The sequence below is a fragment of the Lissotriton helveticus genome, chromosome 1_2, assembly GCF_964261635.1.
Source record: "Lissotriton helveticus chromosome 1_2, aLisHel1.1, whole genome shotgun sequence".
Lineage (NCBI taxonomy): Eukaryota > Metazoa > Chordata > Amphibia > Caudata > Salamandridae > Lissotriton > Lissotriton helveticus.
In genome coordinates this window covers 432,850,237-432,877,520 of record NC_136058.1, presented here as the reverse complement: position 1 = coordinate 432,877,520, position 27,284 = coordinate 432,850,237, and the positions used below count along the sequence as shown (strand labels likewise).

Sequence of the window (27,284 nt, the reverse complement as noted above, 5' to 3'; positions counted from 1 at the left end):
GCAGAGGCATCCATTTTGTGGATCTAAGGCCCTTTTAGAAATTAACCGCATTTAAGTAAAGTAACATGTCTTACCCCTCTAGAGGGGTGGAATGCTATCCCCGTCGCCAGAACTGGCGAGGGGATAGTATTCCAAATCGTATGACACCTTACACGACATGTTTTGATAAAGCCAAACCAAAGTTGCTATATAACCGCGAGGATTATAAGGCACTTAAGAGTATATGGTATGGCATTATCCTGAAACAGCTTAGGGAGTTGTTCCCGACAGCTGCAGACAGGCTCAGCTCATGCTAGAGCTCCATCTCACATTAAACCACGCACTCTGCCTCCAGGATTGATGAGGCCTTCCATAGGAGTGGCTCACAGGTTTATATGTGTCCAGATATAGGTTTAGATATAGGTATACTATATCTAAGCAAGGGGTGATTACACCACCTTACCCCAGCTGAGTGATCAGCCAGTTGTGTCAATTTAAGAACCAGCCAGGGGTGGCAAAAGATATGCTGCAGCCCCTGGTAGGCCTTGGTGGCCCCTATGCCCTGGGCACCTATAGTGCATTATACAGGGGCTGACAAGGAGTCCATTTCCAATTGTGGTATGTGCCTATAGCACATGTATCATTAATTTAGTGAGAGAACAGCAGGCTGGGGGTCTGATCAGCAGGCCCACAGCCTCAGTAGTCGAAAACCAGTGAAGCAAAAAGCAAAAATTTGGGGTGACCATAGGATAGCAGACCCTACTCTCCTACACAACCCCCCCCCCCCAAACGCAGGGACATTAAACTAACCTTGACCAGATATGTCTTCATGTTCTAAGTGGAAGTACCTGGAGAGACCATCTGCATTACCATGGTCAGTCCCTGGGCGGTGCTCCACTGTAAAGTCCATCCCCTGTAGGGAAATGGACCACCTGAGCAGTTTGGGGTTTTCACCCTTCATCTGATTGAGCCACAAGAGGGGCTTATGGTCTGTCTGAACTAGGAAGTGAGTTCCAAACAAGTAGGACCTCAACTTCTTCAGGGCCCAAACCACAGCAAAGGCCTCCCTCTCAATGGCTGACCAACGTTTCTCTCTAGGGGTCAGCCTTCTGCTAATGAAAGCAATGGGCTGGTCTTGACCATCTTGATTAAGTTGTGAGAGCACAGCTCCCACCCCCAACTCAGAAGCATCTGTCTGTACAATGAACTGTTTGGAGTAGTCAGGACTCTTCAGGATAGGTGCAGAGCACATGGCCTTCTTCAGGTCATCAAATGCCTTCTGACAGCTAACTGTACACTGAACCTTTTTTGGCATCTTCTTGGATGTCAAGTCATTTAATGGTGTCACTATAGACCCATAGTTTTTCACAAACTTTCTGTAATACCCAGTCAGGCCCAAGAAGGCTCTGACTTGTGTCTGGGTAACTGGAGGAGCCCAGTCCTGTATGGCCTGGATTTTGCTCTCCAGTGGCTGAACCTGACCTCCACCTACTAGGTGGCCCAGGTATACAACCTTACTCTGCCCTATCTGGCACTTGGTGGCCTTGATAGTCAGGCCTGCCTTTTGCAGGGCCTCCAGAACTTTCTTCAGGTGGATCAGGTGATCCTCCCAGGTGGAGCTAAAGACAGCAATATCATCTAGATATGCTGCACAAAAGTCATCCAACCCAGTAAGGACTTGGTTCACCAACCTTTGGAAAGTGGCAGGTGCATTCTTCAAACCAAAGGGCATTACCACAAACTGATAATGTCCACTAGGGGTAGAGAATGCTGTTTTGGCTTTTGACTCCTCAGCTAGTCTGATTTGCCAGTAGCCAGTTGTCAGATCAAATGTGCTCAGAAACTTGGCAGAAGCCAATCTATCAATGAGCTCATCTGCTCTTGGAATGGGGTGAGCATCTGTCCTAGTGACAGCATTGAGACCCCTGTAGTCCACGCAAAATCTCATTTCTCTCTTTCCATCTTGGGTATGAGGTTTTGGCACAAGGACTACTGGGCTGGCCCATGGGCTCTCTGATGGCTCAATCACTCCAAGATCCAACATCTTTTGCACCTCAGCCTTGATGCAATCCCTGACATGGTCAGGTTGCCTGTAGATCTTATTCTTCACAGGCAGACTGTCACCAGTGTCCACTACATGGGTACACCAGTCAGTCTGGCTGGGTGTGAGTGAAAACAAATGCCTGTGGGCCTGCAAAACTTGTCTGCAGTCCCTCTGTTGCTGGTCAGTGAGGCTGCCTGCCAAGGCTACTCCATCAACTGAACCATCATCAGGGTTCTGAGAAAGCAGGTCTGGGAGAGGGTCACTCTCTTCCTCCTGATCCCCATCTGTGGCCATGAGCAAGCTCATGTCCTCCCTGTCCACAAATGCTTTCAAACGATTCACATGGATTACCCTGTGAGGGCTCCTGGGTGTTCCAAAGTCAACCAAGTAGGTGACCTCTCCCTTTTTCTCAAGGATAGGATAGGGTCCACTCCATTTGTCCTGGAGTGCTGCTGGGGCCACTGGCTCCAGTACCCACACCTTCTGTCCTGGTTGGAACTCTACCAGTACAGCCTTTTGGTCATGCCAAGCCTTTTGTAATTCTTGGCTGGCCTCCAGGTTTTTGGATGCTCTTTCCATGTATTCAGCCATCCTGGAGCGGAGACCAAGTACATAGTCCACTATGTCTAGTTTAGGCTTTTTGAGAGGTAACTCCCATCCTTCCTTCACCAAACAGAATGGACCCCTTACAGGGTGACCAAACAAAAGTTCAAAAGGGCTGTAGCCAACCCCCTTCTGTGGGACCTCTCTGTAAGCAAAGAGCAGGCAGGGTAAAAGAATGTCACATTTCCGCCTGAGCTTCTCTGGTAATCCTTTTATCATGCCTTTTAGGGTCTTGTTAAATCTCTCCACAAGCCCATTGCATTGTGGATGATAGGGGGTGGTAAACTTGTAGTTTACTCCACACTCCTTCCACATTGCTTTCAGATAGCTAGACATAAAATGTGTGCCTCTATCTGATAACACCTCCTTTGGAAAGCCCACTCTTGAGAAAACTGCAATGAGGGCTTTTGCCACCACAGGTGCTGTGGTGGTCCTCAGGGGAATAGCCTCTGGATACCTGGTGGCATGATCCACTACCACCAGTATAAATCTGTTCCCAGATGCTGTTTGGGGGTCCATTGGACCCACAATATCAATTCCAACTCTTTCAAAGGGAACCCCCACCACAGGTAGTGGTATTAGGGGGGCCTTTGTTGTGCCACCTGACTTACCACTGGCTTGGCAAGTGACACAGGAGCGACAAAACTCCTTGACATTTTCTGACATGTGAGGCCAGTGAAAGTGTGAAACAAGCCTGTCCCACGTCTTGTTCTGGCCTAAGTGTCCTGCAAGGGGAATATCATGGGCCAAGGTAAGGAGGAACCCCTTAAACTTCAGAGGTATAACCAACCTCCTGGTCATGCCAGGCTTGGGGTCTCTAGCCTCTGAGTAAAGGAGTCCATCATCCCAATACACTGTATGGGTACCTTGGGCATCCCCAGCAGCCTCAGCAGCAGCCTGCTGTCTGAGGGGTTCAAGGGAGGGGAAATCTAATTGAGCCTGCCTCAGGTCTGCCCTTGAGGGTCCCCCTGTCCCCAGAAACTCAACCTGGTCAGGTTCAAGTTCCTCAGAGACAGTCTCCTCTTGGACTGCAGAATCAGTTTCCTCTAATAATAATAATAATAATAATCCACATTTGTAAAGCGCACAATCACCCGTAAGGGTCTCTAGGCGCTGGGGGCCGTCGGGAAGATTAAGCAAGCTATTGCCCAGAGTCACATGGTGCTGGGCTAACCTGCCGCCGGAGCCGGGGATCGAACCCTGATCCCCAGATTCCAGCGTCAGTCGCCCTGGCCGCGGCGCCACACCTCTCCCCAACCTGGGGCAAGGTGGAAGGCTCAGCCTTTCCTCTCTTGCTCCTTCTCTTGGGTTGTGGTTGGTCTATTGTTCCAAGATCCACCACTGGTTCAGGAAGGCATTTCTTAGCCTGAGACCTTGTCAGTGCAAGGACATGAGCTGACATCCCTAGCATTTCTGCATGAGTCCTGTACTCCACTTCTGACCAAACTGAGCTTTCAAGATCATTGCCTAACAGACAGTCTACTGGAAGGTCTGCACTCACAACAACTTTCTTTAGGCCATCTACCCCTCCCCAGGAGAAGTTCACAACTGCCACACTATGGGAAGTAGTGGAGTTGCTGGCGTTGGTCACTAGGTAACTCTCACCCAGTACAATCTGCCCAGGGTCGACAAAGTCAGGTGTCACCATTGTGACACTGGCACATGTGTCCCTGTAGGCCTGAGCCAGTTTCTCATTGATTAAAGGCGTCTGCCTATATTTGCCCAGGTTACTGGGACTCACTGTAGTGGACAAAGCTAGGTCCACATCATATAGGAGAACTGCCTGAGTAGGGATTCTGACTAGGCCAGATCCTACTTCAGTACCCAGGGTCAACCCTACTACACCCTTTGGCTGTGTTCCACCACTGCTAACTGTACTAGGGGGTGCAGGTGCATTAGGAGCTGCAGTGGTGGGGACTGGATTTGTCTTGGTGCATTCACTGCCCCAGTGGGAAACTGATTTGCAGTTATTACACCAAGGCTTCTTTGGGCCATTATTCTTCTTCTTTTTGTTTCCATTTTGGGAACCACCCTCCTTACTATTAGTTTGGGGGCCTGAAGACTTCTGGTCTTTTTCTTTATCTTTCTGATTTCCACCCTTCTGGTCTGTTTTCTTCTGGTCACCACCTTGGTTCTGGGGTTTCTGCTTAATCCTTGTTCTGACCCATTTGTCTGCCTTCTTTCCCAATTCTTGGGGAGAGGTCAGATCAGAGTCAATAAGGTATTGATGCAACAGCTGGTTTGTACAGTTATTAAGGATCTGCTCTCTCATTATAAGATTGTACAATCCTGTATAGTCTGAAACTTTACTTCCCTGCAACCAACCCTCCAGAGCCTTAGTAGCACAATCCACGAAATCAGTCCAGTCTTGAGTCTGTGCTTTTTGGGTGTCTCTGAACAACAACCTGTATTGCTCAGTGGTTAGGCCAAACCCTTCAATAAGAGCACTCTTCAAGACAGTGTAGTTTTTGGCATCCTCAGGTCTAACTGTGAGGAGCCTGTCCCTCCCTTTCTCAGAAAAGGAGTACCATAAAATTGCAGCCCACTGATCCTGAGGAACCTGCTGTACCATGCAGGCTCTCTCAAGAGCAGTCATCCATTTGTGGATGTCATCCCCTTCCTTGTAGGGGGCCACAATTTTTGTCAGGTTTCTATTATCATAGCTCCTGTCTTTTTCTCTAGGAATATTGCTGCCACCAGTGGCATCTAAGCCACACAATTTCTGCTCTCTTGCCAAGACAAGTCTAGCTTGAGCCAAGGCTACCTCCTCCCTCTCTATTTGGAGTTTGACAGCCCTCATTCTGGCCCTATGCTCTAGCTTTTGAGAAGCAGTCATGCCTCTCTGAGATTCTCTTGAGGCACTAGAAATATGAGAGTCCCCTGAGGGAGATCTCACTCTTCTGTTGCCTGGGAGAATGACATGGTGGGATCTGGGGAGGTGCTGGCCCTCTCCATTTCCCAGTAGGTCTAAGTTGGCCTGGTTAAGCCTGGCAACTTGGACCTGGCTACCCCTCTGATCCTGATTCTCTGGGTCCTCTACATCTGAGTCCTCCTCCTCCTTCTCTTCTTCCTCTTCTTCTTCCTCCTCTGGAGTGGTATCAGTTACAGGGGGGTTCACTCCTTCTCCTGATTCTAAGGGAGGTTCATTTCCCTTCTCTAAGTTATCCTGCTCTAGAATGGCTATCAGGATAGGACAGGTGGGACTTCTGCCCCTTTTTAACCCTCTTGATATGCACAAGGCAATCAAGTCCTTTCGGGTTAGTTTGTCATAGCTGGAAGTTGCCTTGGTAAGGTCAACTGTCACAGGAGCAGACCCTGAGGCTTTTCCTGTGTCAGACATGACTGCTAGTGAGGTGTAAGTGGTGCACTTACCTACACTAAGTGTTTTCCTACTGTATCTTGCTAGTGAGTTGTAGTCAGGGTGTGCTAATCCCTTTTATCTACAACTACTAAGTTCAGTAGAACTTAAGTATGCTAAGCTTTTGATTTTATATGTACCTAGAGGTACTTGATGTGATCTTTCAATTTGATAAAAGATTGCAATGGTAAAACAACAGCAAGCTCAAATCCGCACCGCTGCTCACCAATGTGAGAACTTGGCCTGATAGGTGATGTTTCCAATTCTGGAACCACCTATTACCAGACCAAACAATCCCTTATGGTGTCAGGTTGTAAGTCAACCTTGTTAGACAAGCTATCCTAGGGGTAGCATGGACTAAGCAGCCTAAAGGCTTAACTTAAGAGGTCGTGTTAAGCGAGCTGTTTTACCACATACAATCCTGTAATATCAAATGAAAGGACACCACACAAGTATATATTATAAAAATATATGTGTTTATTACTAAAAACAATCCCCAGTATTCTTTATGAATAAAGGGGCACAAGCGTTAAATCAAAAGCACAGTTTAAACATACAAAGTTGCACAATTATGGATGAGGGCGGGTGGCCACTCAAACCATATACTAAACAAGTGGTATAAGAGATACCAATCGAACAGTGGTTAGGCCTAGGGAATCGCTGGGAGCAGTCAGGACAAGCAGTGCTGAAGTCGGGAGAGGCCCACGGGATTCGGGAGCAGTGCGGAAAGCGCACGCATGCACCAATGTTAACCAATGGTGCGTAAAAGTTACAAAGTTAAAGTTTAAGGACACTTCCGCTGAACCTAGAGGAACAAAACTTAAGACACAGACCCTAGAGATGTGTACCAGTGTGGGAACACCGGCGGAGCAAAGTTACCTCACCCACAGGAAGCGGGTGCACAGGGTCGAAGTTGAGTCGGGTTTCGTCACGCAGGCTCTTGGTGCTTGAAGCTGAAAGGGCTGCAGGCGGGTTAAAGATGAAGTGTCCGGTGGAGTCCAAGGGTGGACTCGAGTCGAAAAGTACCTGAAAGCAGAGGGGACAGAGTCTGGGTCACTCAGCAGTGACCAGGGTGGAACCAGGACGGAACCAGGCAATGTCGGGCGCAATCAGGTCGCTGTCGAGGTGCTTCTCTCCGCTGTCACGTGGGCTCTGGGGCATCTAGGACATCCAGGAGCAGGTCACGATCTGTCCCACGCAGGCTCTCGCTGTCGGCTTCAAGATTGGAGCAAACAACACTTGGCAAAAGCAATCCACGCGGAACCGGGAGATTGCTTCTCACTCGAACCAGGAGGGTCAGAGTGGGGGCTCCTTTTTAGGGGAGCTGGTGCAGATCTGGAGCAACCAGATTCACAAGTCGATTTCAAGTTTTCGTCGGCACAGGGGCCACTAGCCGGCTGGCAAGTGACCGGGCCAACGCGTTGAGCCAAAAGAAGCAGAAGGGCCCCACGCAGCACTCGTCGAGTGTGGAGGGCTGAACTTCGGTGCAAGTGTGGCTCAGGGTTGGGGCTTCTCAAACCCCGGTGTACAGCTTCGAGGATCACTCGTGGGCTGCACGGTCAGCGTCTCATGGTCAATTCAAGATGGCGTGCCCCACGCTTCCGGTCACCTCCACGGGTCTCAGCTCTGCAGGGACTGTGGATCGGGCTGTTGGAAAGCAGGCAAGCTTGATCTCGTCGATCTCTGTCGCTCGAGTTCCGGCGGGAACTGCAACAAAGTAGACGTTGATAGCTGGATGGTGCCTGTTTGCACAGGGTGGTCACTCCTTGACCACAAGGGAGATTCTTCGGGCTTCTACGTCGAGTAGGATGTCGAAGGGTCCAGAATTTCGTTTCTTATGTTTCTTCAGGATAATCTGAAGTGCATTGGCACTGCTCCCAGTCTTATACTAATTTTGGGGGCTGGATTACCTGCTAGGTCCCCTCCTATGGGTGGGACCCAGGAAGGGGGTGGATACACCCCTTTCCTTTGATCCAGGCCGCCCTGGCACGAGGGCTGGAGTGCCCCAGAACCGGTTTGGCCGGATTATGCAAGGGGCAGCCTTGTGCGCCCCAGGCAGTGTCTGGTTTCTTTCAGACCTCCCTGCTACAATCCACTATCTCCTGTCTGGAGGGTGGTAACACCCTCCTGCGACAGGAAACCCTTTGTCCAGGCCCCATTTGGCTGAGTTTCGGTCAGCTTCAGGGGGTCAGACTCTTGTCTGTGGCAGAGGCATCCATTTTGTGGATCTAAGGCCCTTTTAGAAATTAACCGCATTTAAGTAAAGTAACATGTCTTACCCCTCTAGAGGGGTGGAATGCTATCCCCGTCGCCAGAACTGGCGAGGGGATAGTATTCCAAATCGTATGACACCTTACACGACATGTTTTGATAAAGCCAAACCAAAGTTGCTATATAACCGCGAGGATTATAAGGCACTTAAGAGTATATGGTATGGCATTATCCTGAAACAGCTTAGGGAGTTGTTCCCGACAGCTGCAGACAGGCTCAGCTCATGCTAGAGCTCCATCTCACATTAAACCACGCACTCTGCCTCCAGGATTGATGAGGCCTTCCATAGGAGTGGCTCACAGGTTTATATGTGTCCAGATATAGGTTTAGATATAGGTATACTATATCTAAGCAAGGGGTGATTACACCACCTTACCCCAGCTGAGTGATCAGTCAGTTGTGTCAATTTACGAACCAGCCAGGGGTGGCAAAAGATATGCTGCAGCCCCTGGTAGGCCTTGGTGGCCCCTATGCCCTGGGCACCTATAGTGCATTATACAGGGGCTGACAAGGAGTCCATTTCCAATTGTGGTATGTGCCTATAGCACATGTATCATTAATTTAGTGAGAGAACAGCATGCTGGGGGTCTGATCAGCAGGCCCACAGCCTCAGTAGTCGAAAACCAGTGAAGCAAAAAGCAAAAATTTGGGGTGACCATAGGATAGCAGACCCTACTCTCCTACAGTTTATTGTTATTGCGGTTTCCTTTGTTAAACTACCACTTCCAGAGCGTGGTGAGGCCTGCGACAATGATGGTCTTGGTGTTACCTTGTCTACAGGCTCATCTTTACTCAGGGCATTATCTTGTATTTTGGTTTTGATAAATATTGGATACAGTTTGCTTAATGTTGACCTTTCCTGTGTGTGGAGTAATTTGTCTGTACTCTTTGTAGGGAGATGCATGGGCTGAGCCATAAACCTTGTATTTTGTATGGACTTTTGGCGTTTTAGTTGTTTTTTCTGTTTTTTCTCCATGCGTCATGAAATGTTTATCTCAGTATTACTAGTTGAAATCTCCTGTATCCTTTCCTCCTCAGGGGTCCCGGTAGTTTTAAGGATTGAATTTGTATTTGTTAAATCTAGATTTAAATTTGTGGAGAATATTTTTGTAGTGGTCTCTTGGTGCTCTTCCTTGTCAGAGGCTCCAGATATTTCCATTATTTGTTTGTTAGCTATTAGGTCCATATTTAAACTGGAAGTTAGGTTTGCACTAGCTGTTTTTGTGATATTTTATTGGAAGTATTGTTTATTGGGCCCCTTCGTTCTGTTACAGTATGTTTGGGCCGTTTGAATTTTTAAATCTTCAATTAAAGTGGTGAGCATTTCTGGGATGGATACAAGTTTATCAATTGTCGGCCCACAAGCGCAATCTGTGTTTAAAGCGTATTCTTGGGCTCGTGTTATGAGCTTGTTCAAATTAGCTAATTTGAAATCAATCCCCGATATTGTGGTTGCTATAATATTTAGCAGGTCCACTTGGACGTCCATTTTATTTGATTGATAAGTTAGTGCCTCGAGTGTGAGTTGAGATGTTTTAAAAAGTATATCCCATATTGATCCCGCATCTGTACTTGCTTCGGGGGTAACCCTGGTCATGGAGTTATTGCAAGGGATCACACTATCAGCTGCATCGGTTAAGATGGTTTATTTTCTTCGCTGTTTGAAACTGCTGCTTCTAACAAATGAGTGTGCCTGTAATTGGCTTCAGCACCATCAGCGTCATGATTTGAGACTCTGGATCCCTCGTTTATTACAATATTCTGTATGCTCTGAGACACTGCTATGTCAGTTGTTTTCTGTGTGTTAGGGACTAGTGCCCTATGTTGATTCTCATGTTGTGTAACGTTTGAGGCCGGCTTGATGATTTCACCTCTACCTCAATTGGTTGTTGGGCCAAGCTGGGGTAGAACTGACCTTGCTTATTTGGTGACGTGTCTTTAGCAGGACATTCGGACGAGTCTGATAGATATTCATTTATTGCTGGTTCATGGTCCTTAATTGTGCCCCAGGACTCATCATTTTGTTCATCATTTTGTTCTTTGTGGTCCGAATGATCATGCATCTGGCGGGGGCCAGCTGTTGTTATGGGTTCTAGGTTAGTTTGGTATTTTATCAAGTTGAAACCCCCAACGTGTATAGAGGGTAAAATCGGGTCTGGTAAGCGCTTGTCCCCATCGTTCGATTGCACGAGGGAAGATAACATTACGTCTGCTGGATTTTTTAGAAAGTTGAATTTGTTTGGTATACTGGTTGATTTGACAAACATTCTGTACACCGGCGCAATTAGAGGTTGCACCCCATCTTCTGGTCTGGCTTTGTTGTTATTCTTTACCATTGGACCTTGAGGTTTCCTTTTCCTCTTTGTTAGTGGGAGTGTTACTCGCTCTCTCCCTGATCTCATGGCGGCTATCGAGAGCACCTTTAGCTTGCCTTGCCTTGCCTTGCCTTGCGGTTGATGTTTTAGATCCACTATTCGGGGCTGCCGCGGAGTTGTGTATAACGTATTGCTTCCCCAGTCCACAATCCACAATCTGTGAGCCGTAATCTATACTCCTGAAGGACCTGCAGCTGCTGAAGGTACTTCTGTTACACTGATACTACTCCTCTGCTAAAGCTACTGCCAGCAGCATTGTTTGTTTGTTTAGATGTTTTTAGCTGTTATGATTGTTTTCTTCCCCACAGCAGGTCAAAATCAGGTTAAAAGCGGCTGAATCCTTGTAACCATTGTTTGTTTGTTTAGGTATTTATTAGCTATTTTTAGCTGTTATAATTGTTTTCTTCCCCACTCAGTGCTTTGCAACTTGCAACTGCTGCACTGCTTTTGCGCCCCCTTATCGCATTGGATGACTAAAAACCTCCACTCGGTCCACCGCCCCCTCAGGCTGCACACTGGCGTGACCGCACTGGAGAGAGAGGCAGGATACGAGGGGCAAGGTGAGCAAATGAGGCTCGTAGTCCTGCGCCCCACTCTGGATTAGTTGGACGATGGAGGGGTTAAGTGGTGACGAGAGTGGCGGAACCTGCGGAGACCGCTGATAGCGGGTGGAAGCCCTCGGCCGCTCCTGCCAAGAAAGCTCTCGCCACACCAGGGGCCTCCCGCTACTCCTGCTCCTTGCCGTGCTTGAGGCTGAGCCTGAGGCTCACCTGTGCCAGCGCCGCGGCGAGATGAGGGAGAGTCTCGAGGGAGTCTCACTCTCGACCGTCTTCCTCCGTCCTCGGTCCTCTGCCCGTGTGTTAAATTTCCGCGGTAAAACAGGCAGCCTTCCCACACGGCTTACTCAGTAGCAGGGCAGCGACGACTTTCCCTCCGCGAGAATTCCGCGAGTCTTTCCTCGTCCTCCTGGTCTGCTCCGGGTCTGCCGCTCGATCCGCTCGGTCTGCTGCTCAGCTGCTCGACGATCCTTTCTGCTTGGCGTAGAGCAAGTTTTAATTCTTTTAAGTCAGTGGAAAACCATTTCTGGGCTTCGTGGCAACGTGCTCGTTGGATTTTCCTAAGAGGGACATGTTTATTGCTGGCCGTCAAGAGCTAGTCCGACAAGTTTTTCTCACTCTCATCTATACAGGATTGGGTGATGGGGATTGTATTGGCCAGGGTTTCGAGAAATTGACATTTGTCGATGGTCTTCCAGCTCCTAAAGTATCCACGGTCAGTTTGGGGAATTTTAAATTTGGCAAGGTTATTTATGGAGAATTTAATTAGATGGTGATCTGACCAGATACAAGGAGTTACACCTAAATTTGTCATAGTCAGGTTTGTGGACCATACCTGGTCTAATATATGCCCTTTAATGTGTGTAGTGGAGGTGATATGCTGGCTGAGGTTTAGCCCCATAAGTAGGTCAATTTAATTCAGCTGAGTGAGGTCCACCTGCTGGGTCATTGGCCCAGTAGTTGAGCTCACCGATGAGTAGTATTTTCGCATGATTTGTTATGAGATATGTCATCTGTTCGTTCAGGGACTGTAGGAACTGTGGCATGCTCTGTGGTGGTCTCTAGAGTATGACACAGACTAGAGGGGCAGAATCGGACTCTAGTTTAATCACTAGGTTCCGTACTTGTGGTAGGTCCACGGGGTAAGTACTGAGAATTTTAAGTCTTGGTGTATTATATCTGCAACCCCCCCTCCTATTTTTCCCTAGTGTCGGTTAGTTTGGAGACTGAAATAATTGCTAGGTAGTGCTGGGTTCCTCTGCTCCATTCCGCGGGGACTTAGGCTGCGGGGCTCTCCTTTACCAGGGCTCTCTTCTCTGCATGGGAGCCCCGCAACTCTGGTGTGGCGTTTTGCTTGCGGCCCCGGGGCTCTCCCTAATTCACGGGAGCCCCGGGCCACTGGAGGCCATGACTCAGCCATGCTGCTCTTCCCGTCTCTGCAGCGGGGCGGGCAGCCAATCGCGGCGCGGTGGCGGGCGGGACTTCCTGAAGCAAGCGGAAGTCCCGCCCCGCTCCAGGCGCCCGGCCGCCTGACTTCCTGTCTGCGGCCCATATCGCATTGTTCGCCCTAAGTGTGTCAGGGTATGCTCAGACGTGAGTCCCTTGTTCACTTGGCCACTGGATTCAAGATAGCCTGGCTGATGAGGATTATGAATCCGAAACCGGTCCCAGGATGCTTGTTCCCGGTCCAGGGAAGACATGGCTTGGCAGTTCGGGCTGGACTGTTCCCATAAGGCACAGGGTCAGACTGATTTGCATATAGCCATGTCTGAACTGGGGTGGCTGAGTGAACTAAAGAATGGTGATGGATTAAACCCAGATCAGTTGACTGGGGGTGAGTGTTTGATTTGTACAAACGCTCCGTCCATCATTCTCTTTTGTATCGCTTTGTATTATCAGAACACATCAGAATCAGAATCACAGGATGTACATTGTGCCAACTGGCACGGGCAATATTTACAAGGGATTATATGTACACAGGACAGGGCCACACGGACCACTGTCAGAACTAAGCACTTGGTAGAACTAGCACTTTGTAGAAATGGAATAAGCACATAGAGCATATCATAACTGTAGCACCAAATAACAAATGTAGCAAGCAACCAGTAACCACTGGCAAAAGGTAAGTACCACCTATGCAACCCTAACCACCTCAGGAAAATATCACGCATGGAACCATGAACACACTAGTATAACTATACTAGGAAGAACAACCTCCTAAACATGAAAACACATTCAGAGGTATAGGTAAGACACATGATGCATGAAAACACATTCAGCGGTGTAGGTACGCAACTTTGTACATGATGCATAAAAACACATTCAGAGGTACCAGAACACAGGGTGAGCAAAACATACTACACACAGAACATTTCCTAATACCCAAAGCATCAGCACATAAATCAGCATTTAGCGCAGAAATCACATTTAGGTCCAGGTGGCGCCACTGCGCCAAAACCTAAACGTAGCAGCTGTCCACTACTTGCTGGGCAGCTGGGGACAAGAACAGGGCCTAAATGCTGGAGCTGGCACTAAGTGCTGCGCAGCTGTGGAAGGCCAAGTTAGGGATGAAGGAGTGCGACTCACTCCTGAGTCCAAAGAACAAGTCCCCTAAAAAGCAAAACCTAAACGGTGCAGCTGCCTCTACTTGCTGGGCAGCTATGAAACAGAACTGCGACAGGCTCTCACTAGCCCTCTGGACAAGGACTACGCCAACTGCTGGAGCCATCTGGCTCTGAAATAAACAGGTTAATTGGAGCCCTCAGGCTCTTAAAACAACTGGGGCCCTCAGGGGCAGAACACGGGCCCCCTCTGGAGCCTCGGGGGCTCGAAACAAATACTACTAACTGAGGGGGAGCGGGCCGCTGCCAACCAGGGCCGCTCTACCCTCCAAAATGCCCCTGCAAACATGTAGGCGTAGGTAGGAGCCTCCCGTGGGCTCGGAATACCATGATGCCCCCGGGGTTGTCGGCGCCTCTCGGGCTCGAGGTAGAACATGGCCGGAATCGTTGGAGTCCCTCTCGGGGGACTCTAAATCAATCAATACCCCCAACGCTGGAGTCCCCCTCTGGGGACTCGGGAATTAGGCGGCCAAAATGCGGGAGAGCAACGGGGGAGCGGTCCACTACCAAGCGGGGCCGCTCTACCCTCAGACCCACCAAGACGCCCGCACTCACCGTCAGCTGGGAGGCAGCATCCTCGCTGGGCTCCTCTGCTCCGTTCCGCGGGGATTTAGGCTGCGGGGCTCTCCTTCACCGGGGCTTCCTCCTCTGCATGGGAGCCCCGCAACTCTGGTGTGGCGTTCTGCTGGCGGCCCCGGGGCTCCCCCTAATTCACGGGAGCCCCGGACCACCGGAGGCCATGACTTGGCCACGCTGCTCTTCCCGTCTTTGCAGCGGGACGGGCAGCCAATCACGGCGCGGCGGCAGGCGGGACTTCCTGAAGCAAGCGGAAGTCCCGCCCCGCCATGTGAATGGGGTGGGCACCCGTAAATATAAAATACCCTAACGAGCATAATGCAGGGCGGGCACCTGTGACGAAGGGGCCACAGGGCAAATCCCTGCGCTCGGGATTCCCTCGCACACAGCCACAGGGTAAAGGAGCCCCGTGCTCCCAGGGCGCCCTCAGGCAGCATCAAGTCCTGGGGCAAGGGCAACAGCAAAGAAACAGGTCCTGGAGGTCAGGGAGGCAAAGCAGGGCCCAGCATACAGGGTACTCCAGCAAGGAGACAGCCCCCATAGCGGTCCCTCCTGGGCCCCACCATCAGCAAAGCCCCCTCTGTCAGGAATAATAATAATAATAATAAAACATTTATAAAGCGCCTGGCTGCACAAAACTGTGTGTCCCCGCGCTAACTTCTAATACAATACAGAACCAGAGGAGTAGTGACAATGGAGCTCAGAGAGGGATTACTTGCTAGGGAACAGATAAGTTTTTAGTTTTGTCCTAAATCTCATTTCGGATGGCTCCATCCGCAGGTAGAGCGGGAGTGCATTCCAATATTTGGAGGCTAGGTATCGAAAGGATTTTCCTCCCATTTTAGCTCTTGTAATTCGGGGGAGTTTAAATAACATCATGCCCGATGATCTTAGGTTCCTAGTCGGACGATGTATGGTAAGGAGATTTTTTAAGTATTCAGGGCCTTTGTCCTGAGCGATGCGGTGGGCATAGCAAAGGGTCTTAAACTTAATCCTCTCCTTGACAGGGAGCCAGTGGAGTTTGGATAAGGCCGCTCTAGCAGATGTTCTTCTTGGGAGACCGAGCACCAGTCGGGCGGCTGTGTTCTGCACACATTGTAATTGATGAAGGCCCTTCTGGCTGAGTCCAATCAGGAGGGCATTCCCATAGTCCAAATGGGGAGTTATTAAAGCATGGACGATGGTTTTCCTGGCTTCGTTGGGAAGAAGATCCAACACCTTTCGAAGAGTTTTTAGTATACCAAAACATTTTCCCGTTATCTTGTTGACTTGGGTCTTACCGGAGAGGTCGGAGTCCAGCAGAACACCTAGATTTCTAACCGTCTCTGCGGGAGTAGGCAGATTACCCAGTTCACTAGGCCACCATGCATGAGACCACGCAGAGACGTCTCTCCCCACCACCAGTACTTCTGTCTTATCTCCATTCAGACGGAGACAGTTGTTGTTCATCCAGGCCGCTACCGCCGACATACAGTCTGAGAAATTGGTGGCATATTCTCTTCGGTCAGGGGTTAGCTTGAACACCAACTGGGTGTCGTCAGCGTAGCTGACAATGCCCACCCCAAAATCCTCTACAATGTGTGCCAGGGGTTCCATATAGATGTTAAATAAAGTGGGGCTCAAGCTAGAGCCCTGTGGGACCCCATGGCTCACCTTCCGAGGAGATGATCTGAAGGGTGGGCAGTGTAGCTGGAAAGTTCTATCGGTCAGAAAGGAGTGTAGCCACGCGAGTGCTGGGCCCATTACTCCTATATCCGAGAGACGAGACAGCAGCGTTGAGTGCAGCACGGTATCAAATGCTGCACTAAGGTCCAATAGGACCAACGCCGCTGTCTCGCCCTCGTCCACCATCTTCCGAATACAATCAGTCGAATATAGAACTGCTGACTCAGTTGAGTAGCCTGATCTAAATCCTGACTGGGAAGGATGAAGGAGAGCTTCTTTCTCTAAAAACTCCATAAGTTGTTTATTCTCCACTTTTTCTATGATTTTGGCACAGAAAGGGAGAAGTGAAATTGGGCGTAGATTTTGGAACTGAGAAATATGAATGTTAGGTTTCTTTTTTAATGGCATAACTTGGGCAGTTTTCCATATTTCTGGAACATAGCACTCCTGGAAGGATAAAGTGATCATATGACTAATGTGATCAATTAATGTGCTTTCCATAACTCCCTTGCACCGATCCGGTGGACAGGCATCGGTGGGGGAGCCGGACTGTATGTCATTAATGATTTGCAATAGATCCTGTTTGTCAGGGATAATGAAACTGGTAAGTGGGGATTTGTGTATTCGGGTAACTCTAGTATCCACATTGATATTTACGGGAGTTGTGTTGTTTATAAAAGTGGCATGGATTCTTTCCACTTTTTCTGCAAAGAAGTTAGCGATTTGATCACATATCTCAGCAGAGTATGTGTCTTGAGCATCTAGCCGTGATGGAATAGTAAGCTCTCTGTAGATGCTAAACAACTCTCTCGTGGGATTATCTGCTTCCCCAATTCTGTTTTTATAGTGGTTATTTTTCTCCGCTCTAACCAGGTTTTGATATTTTTTTAATTCAATTCTGTAGCTTTCTTTAAGTTCAGGTGCATAGCTTTTCCTCCATCTACGCTCCGTAGATTTACATTGGGCCTTTGCTGTTCTAAGCTTCTCCGAAAACCATGGAGCGGTTTTGGATTGTCTTACTGGCGGTTTGGTTGTCCAAGGAGCAATCTTGTCTAATGCTTTTACCATCCATAATTCGTAGTTGTCCCAAACTTCCTGTAAGGAGTTACCTATTGTTGCAGGTTGCTCGGCTAACATGCTCTTAAAGAGTTCAGGTGTAAATTTTTTCCAATTGCGGCGTTTATAAGGAGGATGTTTTATAGGTATAGTTCCTGTAGGTTCTCTTAGTATCTCAAATGGCACAATGCTGTGATCAGACCAGATCAGAGGGATCGGGGGTAAGATCTTAATGCACTCCCAATTTGCAAAAATGGGATCTAAAAGATGTCCCTGCTGGTGTGTGGGGATTGTGGAGAGAAGTTTTATATCTACAGAGTTAAGTGCAGCAGCTAAAAGTTGTGCTTCGCTGGAGTGAATATCTTCAAAATGAAGATTTAGGTCGCCTAAAATGATTAGATTTTTGTGTCTAACTGCTAGCTGGGTAACTAATTCAATGAGTTGGCTGCAAAAAGGTGCCGCGGCTCCCGGGGGCCGGTAAATAAGTAGGCCATTGATCGTATTTGTTGGTTCTATTTTTATTGTAAATAAGCCACATTCACTATTAGTTATAGTTGATTTTATTAAAGTACATTCTAGCTCTGCTTTATAGATAAGTGCAAGTCCTCCTCCCCGTTGTTTTTGTCTGTCAATTCTCAGAAGACTATAACTGGGAGGTATTGCTTCTAGAATATCAGGGGAGGATGATTCTTCTAGCCATGTCTCAGTAAGAAACATGGCATCCAGATCTTTATTTATCAATAGATCGTGGATTTCCATTTTATGTTTACTCAAAGACCTACAGTTTAGCAATATCATCTTCAGGTTAGCTACCTTTCTTGGTATTTTGTTTATTATGGGAAGTGCTTGGTTGCATAGTCTACAATAGGAGGGTATGTAATCAGGATCTATAGTATGAAAGCAGGTTTGAGTCTGCTTTTCATTGAGTATAAGAAGATCTGCTTTGGAATAGTAAAATCGGTGGCTGCAGCTGCCTAGGGCGTCTATTTCAGTTTGAAGGGTGGGGCCATGGAGTCCTGCCCTGCGCCCCGGTCGTTCGCGGACGGGCGCAGACGGGAAGGACTCTGGCTTGACTCCGGCTCACGATCGGCGCGCCCGCAATGCGCGTCCGCTGCGCGGAGCCATGAACGTAAGTTTTTATGCCGTCGACTGTGCGACGTGCAATGCGAGCCCTCACTAAGATGGCCGCTACCCTATCCCTGTCAGTCCCCGCAGATGACGGCCCGTGAATCGGCCACACACTGAAGGGGAAGGCAAGTAATCTGCCAGCTATCGAAGGGAAAACGGGTAAGTAGAAAGTAGAAGAGTCCTCCAAGCTTCCAGGGGCTGGGCAGGGCCCAGGGAGGCAAGCCTTCCCCTGGGCCCCAGCAGCAGCAAGCCCCTGGTAGATTCAAGTCAGGAGACAAGAACATTTTACAAGAGGTCACAGTCTCTTTTTATACACATAATTCCTTTGTCTAAAGGTGCAGGCAAGGGGCGAACCAGATACAACTGGTTCCTGAGCACTTTGTTTTTCTCAGCCCCTCTGCCTATTCACAGGATGGGTCAGGGACATAAGACTCACCACAGGGGGCGGAACCAGCATTGTGTGGGGAAAGCCCAGCCCAATTCAGGTCCCAGGTGCACTCCTCCCCAGCCATCAACATGCAGATCTCCCATTCACCACCGGGGCAGACCCATCCTGACTCCTGGAGCCAGGCGCACCAGCCAGCTCCAGCCAATCACAAGCCAGACAGTCATTGCACAGACAGGCCAACTTCTAGAAGTGGCACTTCCACACTAGAAACATGAATGTCGCACACATCATCGCGCAGCATTCAATCTCACGAGTTCGCACATACCAAACTCGAGCCTGCACTCCCCACACATCAGGAACTAACATGGACATACACATTCCCCATGCCAATCTCACACACACACTTTACACTGCACCACAGTGCTAAAGTGCGCAAAGACCAGAAATCGCTATAATTATCTCAGAGTGCAATGCAAAAAGTTCAGGGGTGAACCTGCCAGAAGGGCCAAGTCCAACGGGTGGATATTGATTGCCTAGCTGGTGTAAGACCGGGAGTACACAAGTAATATTTGCTCTTGAATTCCTCTTTACAGTAATCACATTGATGGGCAATCTGTAATGGGTTAAGGTTTCCAAGTTTTAGTTCATATTTTTTACCTTAAAATGCAGCAAATTAGTTTTCATTACCTGGCGCCTGGGAAGAAGCTTCTTGGATCACAACAAGAAGGTGTCCAAACTTCTGAAAGATACACAAATTTGTTTATCGGTTTCCTGTAGGACTGCTGTTTTGTGACCTGTTAGATTGACAGAAAAGTAGAATAAGTGTTTCATAAGACAAATTAAATACAAATCATTTGAAAGAATCTATATAAAATACCTGTTTCTTCAACAGAAGTAACCTATGTGGAAGAAAGATTGGAAATTCTTTGCACACATCAAAGGGTTAATAAACTGGATTATTATCGATTATAGCTCCTCCGCAAAATACAGTTTATCCTACGACAATGTACACAACACGGATTAAGACGTCCCCTTATACGAGCCTTACTTTTATTTTTACACAATCCTCATTTAAGTTTACTCAAAAAATATTCCAAATATAACAACAAACAATATGAGCAATTATGGAAGCAAATAAATCTACATGAAAAGCGGTAAACCAGGGACAAACATCATGAAGTGCTGCTTAATGGAGAAAATACCAACAAGAGTGATATTTAGATTGTCTTGCAATATTTAATGTACTTTTCTGGGATACCTACATTTTCCTACTAGTCTACTTAAAGTCACCCCATGACGATGAGACTGCACTTATGCCTTCAATGTAGCTTTTTGATATGAACAACAAACTAATTAAAAATGTTTAGGTCTGGCGTGGAAAACCATCATGCAAATGAAAAGGAAGATGTTATGGATCTACACGCTTCAGCCATTGGCTTGTTTCTGGAAGCCGTCGAAAATGACTGCTTGCTTTGAAGAATCCTTAATATTTAGGATCAGTTGTTTTGTTCATTTCATTCTCTTTCTTGTTTCTGGTGTCACGTACAAGGATTAATGGTTTGCATTGTTTCAGTGTGTCCTGAGGAGTGCTCCTTTGCAATTAATACATTTAAGATCAGCTGTAAATTGTCTTTGCTCTAGTTTTGAGAGGATCATTGTTGTGCTTAATATAGTCGTACAGTTTTAAACAACAAGGGACCCCAATCAAGTCAAACAGGGACCTAGGGGAACAGTTTTATGGAAACAACAGTAGTCCCATGCTTATGTGATACAACACACCAAATAAATATAGACGAAATCACTTCTATATTTTCAGAAGGACATGTCCAGCCGGACAGGGGTCTTCCAGGTTTACTTAATAAACACAATTCTCCAAAGAATAAAATGTCAAGAATACCTTCCACAATGCCCCTGTGTGGTGCACAAGCCTGTGCCCGACACTAACGGGGTGAACACAAGTGAAAATAGTAGAAAGGTTCAAGGCAAAACAAACGTTTTTCTGTTTACATATAAATTTGCACAGAAAATATCAAGCTGCACCATTACATAAAATCAAACAATCAGATTTGTATCGGGTGCATAAGCAAGTCGACGGCGTTTCGGTTTCATGATTTCTTGATGAAACCGAAACGCCGTCGACTTGCTTATGCACCCGATACAAATCTGATTGTTTGATTTTATGTAATGGTGCAGCTTGATATTTTCTGTGCAAATTTATATGTAAACAGAAAAACGTTTGTTTTGCCTTGAACCTTTCTACTATTTTCACTTGTGTTCACCCCGTTAGTGTCGGGCACAGGCTTGTGCACCACACAGGGGCATTGTGGAAGGTATTCTTGACATTTTATTCTTTGGAGAATTGTGTTTATTAAGTAAACCTGGAAGACCCCTGTCCGGCTGGACATGTCCTTCTGAAAATATAGAAGTGATTTCGTCTATATTTATTTGGTGTGTTGTATCACATAAGCATGGGACTAATATAGTCGTACAGGACAATAGCCTTCTACCCTTTCCTTGTCGTTCCTCATCAGCATGCAATGTCATGGTTTCCAAATTCAAAAAAGTTAATTGGGGCGGAAGAAGTTTTATCTACTGTACAGCAAAAAGATGGACCTCCATACCTTTCTCACTTAATGCCTGTACATGCCTTTATGCTTTCAGAAAAGGCCTGGAAACATGTAATCAATTATCTCTTTTTGGGACAGGTTTCTCTGCTTGGCACTGTAGTCTTTTCATTTGTCTCCTCTACAGAAAGCATCACATAGATCCCCTCAGGCAACAGTGGTGCTTTATAAATAATTACTTCATTTCTTTTCAAAGCCCTAGCACCAGATACCAAGGAGAACTTCTTAGTTTGCCTGGCTATGCGAGTGAAATAGCAATTTGTATCTAATTGTCAAGAAACCATTAGGAGAGCTATTAAGAAAAGACACAGTTTGAATGGACAACTGAACAACAGAAAGATGTCGAAGTCATAAAAGCTCACATTGCTGGTGCACCAACACTTTGCCCTTTCTGCATAGGAAAAACGAGTAATTACAACAGATGCTTGTTTGTATAGTGTCGGAGTTAGGGTATCACAAACATAAGGCAATGAAGAGTGGACTGTTGTATTTGTAAACCACACACTGCATATCTATCTCCAAGAGAAGACAGGCAATGACAGAAAGGGAGTTACAACGGTGTGCATGGACTACGGAACATATTCGGAATAAAGTGTGGGGCGCTCAGCTTATACTAAGAAGAGACCAAAAGCCTCTAGTAATTATCCTTTCTCCAAGTGGAGGTTGAGATGCTACTGTCCACACTGCCAGACCGGTTTCCAAGATGCCGGAGTACAGTTTTACAATTGAATATGTGTCTGGGAAGGGAAGCTAACTCTGTCAACAGTTTGCTGGCCCAGGTAACCTGTAGCGAGCGGGGAAACGAATAACACAGGTGATACGGATGTTGTATGGACAGAAAGTGATTACATTCTTTAGGGAGGTGTTCTTTGAGGAATGTTTTCCAAATTGCCTTTCAAACGACAATGGTCTGCAACTGATTTTGCAAGATATGAAGGACCTTAGAATAGTAGTGTGGACAACATCACAAAGGCACTTTAAGTAATGAGCGGTTTGTGAGGTTTAATAGAGTTCCGAAAAAATACACTAGAGAGGCGAGGAGTTGCCACAGTGATTGGAAAGATTATATTCAGCAAGATTATAGAGTTATCACATCACTCCGCAAAGTGCTAGATGGGTGAGTTTTTAAACTGCTTGAAGGACGTGAAACTGCTTCTGACTTGCATTCATGGTAGCTTTAACGACCTAATGTGGTTAGGAGCAACAGGGAGAGGAAGTAGAACAGAGGGCTTTTTTGTAGGTAGTACAAAATGAAGGAGAAATATGATGAGGAAAAGAAAGTGTGATCGTCTACTTTCAAAGGCAATTGGGTTTCCAATTGCAAACCAGGGTGAACTGCCGAGAGTGTGGTGACACAGGGTGGCAAGGTTTGGAATGTCCGGAATGTGGCAAATTATAGTAATGGTTTGTTTAGTATAGTGCCCAACTTAGGCTCCACCCATTAAAAGACATGTGTACTTTTATTGAAATGTTTCAATGTCCCCCAAACTACTGTACCAGGGCGCTCACGGTGGAGATCTGGTTGGCTTTTTCAGGAGACACCCAGAGCGAAAAAGGTTTCAGGCAGGGCCTTATATAGTTGATGCTATTCAGCCAGTGTTCCAAACACACTGGGACTTTTCTCCCAGGCCATGCTTTCTTTTGCAGATGTTTAAATGGCTTAAACTCGGCCAGTTACATTACAAGGACACATTCATTTTTTTGCTGGGCACATGGAAATTAACTGATTTACCCAGAATCACCCGAGACTCGAATCTTGTTCCCAGTGCCAAAGTCACTAGCCATGGATCATTTTACCATGACCAGCACCACCATGTTCTGCATCCTGGATGAAGGCAAAACCATCGCAGATTTGATTTGCATTCTTATGTAATGCAGCAGCTGACGCCCCACACCCCTCCCGCAAGGTTTCTATGACGGTGGAGCTACTGCACATTCAGCATCGAACACACAGAGATACCCAACCTCTGAATGAGGAGGGGCGGGACTGGGTGGAGCGGGCGGGAGGAGGCGCTGAGAGGTACAGAGATTATAAAGCCATCAGTTTCCGGGGGTGTCCCATTACCTGCCACCTCTAAATGAAGGCTTTCTGCTGTTTGGAGTCCTCCTGTTATTGCGCCATAGGCAAGCAATCACCAGTCAGTTCCATGGGGCTCCTCCCATGCCACTCCAGGGTACGAGGGCACTAGGCCTGAGCCTTTCCATTTCTGGTGCTTTGCAGCAGTTAACGTCTTAGGGTTTCTTGTTGCTCCGATGGGTGTCATTTATGATATTTAGATGTTTCCCTCGTCTTCATAGCTTAATTTTGATTGCAAAAGAAACTATACTCTAGTCCCTCCCAGCTGCCTACAAGGGGGGCCTCCTTGACCACAATATCATGGGAGGGGTGTCAGCCTGGAGGGGTGAGCAGGGCGGGGCAGTCTCTGCCCCCACCCACCACACTTCTATGCATATACATGATGACCATGCACATTCCCCGTGTTACCCCCATCCACACTTATACAGACGTCATCAGTCATTTCCAGGCCCTGCCATCTCGCTCTCAGCACCTGGAAGCCATCTACTTATCTCTGCTTTGTTTGATACAATGCTTAATATCCACCTCTGCGTTTGTCATCGTCAACTTTGCAGCACCTGCCTGCGTTGGGACAGATTTCTTGGCGCTCTGCCGCCGGTAGCATTACCCATTCCCCTGAGCATGCGCAGCTCGGAGTTCACTATGAACAATGACTGAGCGTGCGCAGTTCGGGCGCTAGACCTGCATCTCTGAGCATTCCTAGTTGACCTGGGCATCTTTGTATCTGAGCGTGCACAGTCCAACATCACTAGCTTGTATCTGTTTAGCGGTATCTGAGCGTCTGTAGTCTAACATCAGTATTGGAGCATGCGCAGTTCGATATGTGTGGTGTCTCAGTATCTGAACCTGCGTAGTCCAACATCACTATCCGTAAACGGATATCAGTGAATTTTCTCAGTATCTGGGCTATATTTTTCCCTGTTGTGCAGTAAAATTTTGGTGTGTGCTAGTTGCCAGATTATAAATATGTATACAGCGCTCCAGCAAATTAGTATGTTAATGCACTGTATTAGACAAATATTTACTTGGCAGCCTGCTGCAACATCAATTCCAATGCATTCACCCCCTGCTTGACGCTGTCCCTGCCCCCATCTTACTTAAAGTAGCAATATTGGGCTACTTTGGGCTACTTTTTGGTTGGTTTTGGGCTAGAGAATGCCTAGTAAATCTGGTAGCACTGGCCCCTGCAGGCGGACGTGTGGCCTGCCCGGTTCCCAGAGACCGGTCCCAGGGCGGGTAGAACGGGTGCGAGGGCCGCACAGGGGTGCCAGAGCAGAGACAGCATAGCCACCGAGGGTTCAGACTCCCTGGGTGTGATTGACAAGGTCCTATGAGTCACTTTACACGTAGAAGGGGAGAGGGTCTGGAAATTCACTCTACCACCCCGAACCCCCATTAAATCTCATTTAAACACACAATGAGGGGTGGAGAGCACAAAACAACACATATAACAAAACAGAAAAACTCATCTGTTTAGAAAAACTGCCCTCACTCACATACCGAAGTATGTGACATGCTTCATCATTGGGCCTGCTTACAAAACGCCCTGGTGTAGCCACACTCAGGGCGGAGCATAATGGAGGGGGTAAAATAAAAAATCAAACGCAACAAAACGTAAGACCACAAAACTCAATACTTAATACACGTAACATACAAAGCGATAAAATAGGGCATATCACCAAGTGACTGGAACTAGTGATGCGACAAAAAGTGCAGTTAATGAGGATGTGATTTAAAACTGGTTTGAGGATACCAACCCAAACTTTATTCCAAGGTTCCCCCACCAGGATTAAAAAAGAAGGATGGGTAGTGTCTAGAAGAGAAGATGAGGTTTCTCAAGACACCCCTCAGGTACTGCTAGTGTCAACATGTTTCGACCGACTTACTGTGCCTGAAAAGGTCACCCCGGTCTTCTTCAGGACTGATGTCGCTCCCAGTACCACCTCTGGCCCCACCGTACTTCGGTCGGTATGCCACAAAACACGAGCCGGTCTAACTAGATCCTGGCCCCTCTCGTCACGTGTGGAAAGTACTCCCAATATTGTAGGAGAACATAAACTAATAAGGAACACAAATAAACAGAAATAGTATAGTCGTGCTACACATCAAGGTGATCTCTTATCCTATCACCGTGTCTAAAAACATCTGTTTATGTTCCCACTGTGGTGAGAGGTGTGATAATACACCCTCTTGGTTCCTGTCCCTGGTAGGGAATTAGTCCCCCAGGTATAGGAATCCCAAACAGTACAAAAGTAATATTAAAGTTATTATTTCTACAATACTGCATATATACACACATATCAAATATCATCACATCTCTTCTCCGTAAGTCTCATCTAGCCCCCTGACTCCCGTCATCCCTACCAAGTTGTTGTGCATGGAGTGTCATTAGGGTCGTGGATAAGTACATCGGGCATAGTGAACTGTACCCACTTTGTACTCACTGAGTTTATATAGTATATAAACTAAAACTGGTGTCCGGCAGGAGGGTATCCCAGGAGCACAACCTATATTAGAATGAGAGGAAAAATACAAGTGAATCTCTCCTCTCGACATCGGTGTCTAGGGTGTGCCCCTCCATTGGACTGGCTATCTCCATATAGATTGCAGCCGTATTAAAAAAGAAAGGAGCCCTCATGTGCCTGTCATTGCCTCCAAGTGCCCACCTCCCTTTCCGCCTCCTTACTGTTCCGTAGGCTTGCCCTGTCTCCTCTGCCTGTTTTCCGGATCACCGTGAAGACAGCAATAGATCCGTGCTGTCTGTATTTCAAAGGCTATCCTGCCCCCTGAAAGCGTCACGTACGGCCCACGTGATCGACCAACCAGATGTGGGGCGTCATGACGCACAAGACGAACGGACGTAGGGGTGCTGGGAGATGTAGTTCTATAACGAAGCTCCTCACGTCCGCGACCGCTATTCCAACGATACTAGTCTCCGGGAGTAAGTCTAACCCAACAACCCACTAAGGACAAACCAGGGTAGTCAAAAAGATAAATAATAATATTTATAGACCCAACAGACCCCCGGCTCTCCTCCTGTTCACTGTGAGTATGTGTAGTAAATCGAGTGAGTGAGAGGTGAAATATGGGGGGGCTGGGACGAATACTATTCCTCATGCATTATCCATATGGCCCTCACCACATTATTGTCTCTTGGTTCCTGTCTGCTACGGGTTTATTTTAAATGCTCCAGATGGGCCCCCATCCTGGTAAATTCTCACCTGGGCCGTATGTGACGCTTTCAGGGGACAGGATAGCCTTTGAAATACAGACAGCACTATAATATTGGGAGTACTTTCCACACGTGACGAGAGGGGCCAGGATCTAGTTAGACCGGCTCGTGTTTTGTGGCATACCGACCGAAGTACGGTGGGGCCAGAGGTGGTACTGGGAGCGACATCAGTCCTGAAGAAGACCGGGGTGACCTTTTCAGGCACAGTAAGTCGGTCGAAACATGTTGACACTAGCAGTACCTGGAGGGGTGTCTTGAGAAACCTCATCTTCTCTTCTAGACACTACCCATCCTTCTTTTTTAATCCTGGTGGGGGAACCTTGGAATAAAGTTTGGGTTGGTATCCTCAAACCAGTTTTAAATCACATCCTTATTAACTGCACTTTTTGTCGCATCAGTAGTTCCAGTCACTTGGTGATATGCACTATTTTATCGCTTTGTATGTTACGTGTATTAATTGTTGAGTTTTGTGGTCTTACGTTTTGTTGCGTTTGATTTATTATTTTACCCCCTCCCTTATGCTCCGCCCTGAGTGTGGCTACACCAGGGCGTTTTGTAAGCAGGCCCAATGATGAAGCATGACACATACTTCGGTATGTGAGTGAGGGCAGTTTTTCTACACAGATTAGTTTTTCTGTTTTGTTATATGTGTTGTTTTGTGCTCTCCACCCCTCATTGTGTGTTTAAGGTCCTGTGAGTGACAGTCTCCTCACTAGAAAAATCAAGCAAT

General features: G+C 47.4%; 1 protein-coding gene across 4 annotated transcripts in view; it reads right to left on the bottom strand.

Moving 5' to 3' along the window:
* LOC144807654 (uncharacterized) overlaps positions 1–27,284 on the bottom strand; it is a 77,061-nt gene that overhangs the window by 37,321 nt on the left and 12,456 nt on the right. For all 4 annotated transcript variants that reach the window (XM_078673277.1, XM_078673279.1, XM_078673276.1 and 1 more), the window contains exon 2: positions 19,309–19,415. The gene's annotated coding sequence lies outside the window, so the exon portion shown is untranslated. The remainder of the gene's footprint in view (positions 1–19,308; positions 19,416–27,284) is intronic.